A 6,000-nucleotide genomic window follows, 5' to 3' on the forward strand; every position below is an offset into this window, starting at 1 on the left:
CATCCAGTTTATATTTTTATGCCTTCTTTTTCCTCCTCCTCCTCTTCTCCTTCCCCTTCATATTCGTATTATTATCACACTTTATTTCCAGGATGGGGCTGTCTTGCTCAAGACATTTGCTTTTTATCAGCTTTTTTTCAATTGATATGTTAATACTTTGGCCACACAGTTGTTATTGCCATTTCCCAGCTGAATTGTAATTTTTTGGCACAACAAGCTATTGTTTTTTTGTTTAGTTTTTTAATTTGACCATAAAAGAACACTTTACTCCTAGTAGTACTACTACCGTCACTAAGTAGTGACAGTCCGGAACATAGAGAATGGGAATATTTACCAGCATGCAGGCAATACAGTGTCAATAAATGTCAGTAAGAAAATAGTACTGTTGGACAGTGATGAACGTAATCAGCTAATTACGTTTATACGAAATTTCGTAAACATTTTCACATTTACACTTGTATGTAATTATGATTTGTAAATTCAATTGATTTTGTATAGTGATTCGTAATTTTGCCTAAAATTTTGCGTAATTTTTGTGTATTTTTGTGCCGACTTTGGCAGTGATTCAGTAAATAACAAAGTCCCCTACATGATGGTAGTGGCACTAAAATTGCTATATACTGTATGTTAAGGAGAATATTGGGTAAAAGTCAAAATATTAATCATTTTCCAAAAAGACCTCGAAGTTTTTGAGAAAATCGATTTTAAAAATGCAAAGAAAAAATGGTTTTTAAACTACAAAATGAGTTTAAAAACAGTTTTTCTTTGTGTATTTAAAAAATAATTTTTTCAAAAACGACATCTTTTTGAAAAATTCTTTTTCTGACTTCTACCCAATATTTTCCTTAACATATGTAGCAATTTTAGTAGCAATAGTATGTATGTGGGCTTTGCTATGAACTGCTAAAGTTGGCACAACATTTTGCAAAATTGTGCAAAAATTACATGAAAAATGACACAAAATTATCAAATATTACTATCACATATGAATTGAATTACCATTTTTCCTGAAATTTCGCATTACGATTACGATGCGTAAATGCAAATTTCCATGCGAAATTTCGGCCCACCACTGATGTTGGACACTGGCTTCCTCTTCCAGGGCTTACCGTAAAATGCTGCCATAGTTGGTGGAGTATTATTATTATTCCCTGCCACGTCCATCACACCCTGAGGCGCTAAATCCGTTACTACAAATCTCCTGTTGTCCCCAATTTTTGCCTGATGAAGAGGGCTTGACCTGCGAAACGCGTTGCACTGTTGTTTGGGGTACCGTATAATAAATGTATTGATTTATATGAAGACAGGATCTCTTGTCTGCTTTTGGGAGGCAAGTCCACCACTTCCTCCAAGCACTTTTAAAGATTTTATCAACTTTTATCCTGCTGGCGCCTCTGTTCCACATCTAAACGTCCATCACACCGCTCCATCACTCCACTCCTTGTGGATCTCCTATGCACATTTTGTATCCATTAAATCTTGGGATGGACCTCTGGACAACGATGCAGGGTAAAGGTATGACACTATGGTTTTCAGGAATGACATGACTTAATGTCCAAGTTCCTCCTAACTGAGATGCACCAGGGGAGTAGATGGAACAACCTTCACTTAAATAGATCAGAACTCATCCTAAGGCCATAGAACTGTAAATACCAAGAGAAGCTTTATCTTCAAAGGGTTTCTTCAAGCTTTCCATTGCCTTGGGCGCACTCGAATACACACTTGTAGCAGACCTGCTTTTCTCGACACACAGGCCAGGCACTGAGCGTAATTAACAATAAGTCCACCTCTAAATCTGCCTCCACATTTGAAGAGCCTACTAGGATTCACGCAATTTGTGTTGAAGGTTATGCAAATAAGTTAACTTGTATTATAAACGTAACACCTAGCTGGATAGTGTACTGGTTAAAGGAAATCCAAGGTGAAAATAATCTGATGAGAAAAACCATTGTATCTATCCTCCTTCTCCTAAAAATGACTTTTTTTTAAGCGTGCCACAGTTTTATTTTATATTTAAGTCTAGTTTCGAATTTTTTACGGTTTCGTTGTGTCTGTGCTCAATGACAACTTCATTGAAGTATGCCAGACCTCTAATCTATGAATTATTGACCATTTTTTTAAATCTCTTCTCTGCTTTCAGAAGCATTTTACTGACAGGAAAATGTTTTATAGCTGTAATTACTTATCAGTGAGAGTTATGCTGTAGTCTGTCCCAGCCCGACTCGGTCCCGACCCGGACAGAAACTGTCACTTACATACTTGATGTTTAACTCTTTCAGGCAGAGAAAGAGAAAAAGGAACACAGCCTAGTTATTTGTGTGCTTGGCACTGTACATATACATGTCTATCTCATCATGTCACATGTCACCTCAGTTGTCCTTTAAGGTTTTTCCTTTTGATGTCGGATTGGGGCCTTTGACCAGGGTTTGGATCCTGGATCAAGCCAGTATGTAAATCTGTAAAGCTGAATACTCAACTGACAACCCAAGGAGATGGAACCCAGTGACATCCCTCAAAGACGAGCGCTCTTTGATCTACCCCCCTGCGGGCAGGTACATGTGACGTCACGTGGCACAAGAGATTGTGGTACTTTGCGCACAGTTGTCACATGATGGGCAGAAGTGATCGTGGTACTTTGCGCACAGTCGTCACATGATGGGCAGAAGCGATCGTGGTACTTTGCGCACAGTTGTCACATGATGGGCAGAAGCGATCGTGGTACTTTGCGCACAGTTGTCACATGATGGGCAGAAGCGATCGTGGTACTTTGCGCACAGTCGTCACATGATGGGCAGAAGCGATCGTGGTACTTTGCGCACAGTTGTCACATGATGGGCAGAAGCGATCGTGGTACTTTGCGCACAGTTGTCACATGATGGGCAGAAGCGATCGTGGTACTTTGCGCACAGTCGTCACATGATGGGCAGAAGCGATCATGGTACTTTGCGCACAGTTGTCACATGATGGGCATAAGCGATCGTGGTACTTTGCGCTCAGTCATCACATGATGGGCACAAGCGATTGTGGTACTTGGCACACAGTTGTAACATGATGGGCACAAGCGATCGTGGTACTTTGCGCACAGTCGTCACATGATGGGCAGAAGCGATCATGGTACATTGCGCACAGTTGTCACATGATGGGCAGAAGCGATCGTGGTACTTTGCGCACAGTTGTCACATGATGGGCATTGGGCACAAGCGATCGTGGTACTTTCCGCACAGTCGTCACATGATGGGCACAAGCGATCATGCACAGTCGTCACATGATGAGCACAAGCGATCGTGGTACTTTCCGCACAGTCGTCACATGATGGGCACAAGCGATCATGCACAGTCGTCACATGATGAGCACAAGCGATCGTGGTACTTTCCGCACAGTCGTCACATGATGGGCACAAGCGATCATGCACAGTCGTCACATGATGAGCACAAGCGATCGTGGTACTTTCCGCACAGTCGTCACATGATGGGCAGAAGCGATTGTGGTACTTTGCACACAGTTGTCACATGATGGGCACAAGCGATCGTGGCACTTTCCGCACAGTCGTCACATGATTGGCAGAAGCGATCGTGGTACTTTCCGCACAGTCGTCACATGATGGGCACAAGCGATTGTGGTACTTTGCGCACAGTTGTCACATGATGGGCAGATGCGATCGTGGTACTTTGCGCACAGTTGTCACATGATGGGCAGAAGCGATCGTGGTACTTTGCGCACAGTTGTCACATGATGGGCAGAAGCGATCGTGGTACTTTGCGCACAGTTGTCACATGATGGGCACAAGCGATTGTGGTACTTTGCGCACAGTTGTCACATGCTGGGCAGAAGCGATTGTGGTACTTTGCACACAGTTGTCACATGATGGGCACAAGCGATCGTGGTACTTTCCGCACAGTCGTCATATGATGGGCACAAGCGATCGTGCACAGTCGTCACATGATGGGCACAAGCGATCGTGGTACTTTCCGCACAGTCATCACATGATGGGCACAAGTGATCGTGGTACTTTGCACACAGTTGTCACATGATGGGCACAAGCGATCGTAGTACTTTCCGCACAGTCGTCACATGATGGGCACAAGCGATTGTGGTACTTTGCGCACAGTTGTCACATGATGGGCACAAGCGATCGTGGTACTTTGCGCACAGTTGTCACATGATGGGCACAAGCGATTGTGGTACTTTGCGTACAGTCGTCACATGATGGGCAGAAGCGATCATGGTACATTGCGCACAGTTGTCACATGATGGGCAGAAGCGATCGTGGTACTTTGCGCACAGTTGTCACATGATGGGCACAAGCGATCGTGGTACTTTGCGCACAGTTGTCACATGATGGGCACAAGCGATCGTGGTACTTTGCGCACAGTTGTCACATGATGGGCACAAGCGATCGTGGTACTTTGCGCACAGTTGTCACATGATGGGCACAAGCGATCGTGGTACTTTGCGCACAGTTGTCACATGATGGGTATAAGCGATTGTGGTACTTTGCGTACAGTCATCACATGATGGGCACAAGTGATCGCGGTACTTTACACACAGTTGTCACATGATGGGCAGAAGCGATCGTGGTACTTTGCGCACAGTTGTCACATGATGGGCAGAAGCGATCGTGGTACTTTGCGCACAGTTGTCACATGATGGGCATAAGCGATTGTGGTACTTTGCGCTCAGTCATCACATGATGGGCACAAGTGATCGTGGTACTTTGCACACAGTTGTCACATGATGGGCACAAGCGATCGTGGTACTTTGCGCTCAGTCATTACATGATGGGCACAAGTGATCGTGGTACTTTCCGCACAGTCGTCACATGATGGGCACAAGCGATCGTGCACAGTCGTCACATGATGGGCACAAGCGATCGTGGTACTTTGCACACAGTTGCCACATGATGGGCATTGGGCACAAGCGATCGTGGTACTTTCCGCACAGTCGTCACATGATGGGCACAAGCGATCATGCACAGTCGTCACATGATGAGCACAAGCGATCGTGGTACTTTCCGCACAGTCGTCACATGATGGGCACAAGCGATCGTGGTACTTTGCGCACAGTTGTCACATGATGGGCACAAGCGATCGTGCACAGTCGTCACATGATGGGCACAAGCGATCGCGGTACTTTACACACAGTTGTCACATGATGGGCACAAGCGATCGTGGTACTTTCCGCACAGTTGTCACATGATGGGCACAAGCGATCGTCGTACTTTGCGCATAGTTGTCACATGATGGGCAGAAGCGATTGTGGTACTTTCCGCACGGTCGTCATATGATGGGCACAAGCGATCGTGCACAGTCGTCACATGATGGGCACAAGCGATCGTGGTACTTTCCGCACAGTCATCACATGATGGGCACAAGTGATCGTGGTACTTTCCGCACAGTCCTCACATGATGGGCACAAGCGATTGTGGTACTTTGCGCACAGTCGTCACATGATGAGCACAAGCGATTGTGGTACTTTGCGCACAGTTATCACATGATGGGCAGAAGCGATCGTGGTACTTTGCGCACAGTTGTCACATGATGGGCACAAGTGATTGTGGTACTTTGCGCATTGGTCACATGATGGGCACAAGCGATCGTGGTACTTTCAGCACAGTCGTCACATGATGGGCACAAGCGATCGTGGTACTTTCCGCACAGTCCTCACATGATGGGCACAAGCGATTGTGGTACTTTGCGCACAGTCGTCACATGATGAGCACAAGCGATCGTGGTACTTTGCGCACAGTTATCACATGATGGGCAGAAGCGATCGTGGTACTTTGCGCGCACAGTTGTCACATGATGGGCAGAAGCGATCGTGGTACTTTGCGCACAGTTGTCACATGATGGGCAGAAGCGATCGTGGTACTTTGCGCACAGTTGTCACATGATGGGCACAAGCGATCGTCGTACTTTGCGCACAGTTGTCCCATGATGGGCAGAAGCGATTGTGGTACTTTGCGTACAGTCATCACATGATGGGCACAAGCGATCGCGGTAC

This window comes from Hyperolius riggenbachi, chromosome 5 (assembly GCF_040937935.1).
Source record: "Hyperolius riggenbachi isolate aHypRig1 chromosome 5, aHypRig1.pri, whole genome shotgun sequence".
NCBI lineage: Eukaryota > Metazoa > Chordata > Amphibia > Anura > Hyperoliidae > Hyperolius > Hyperolius riggenbachi.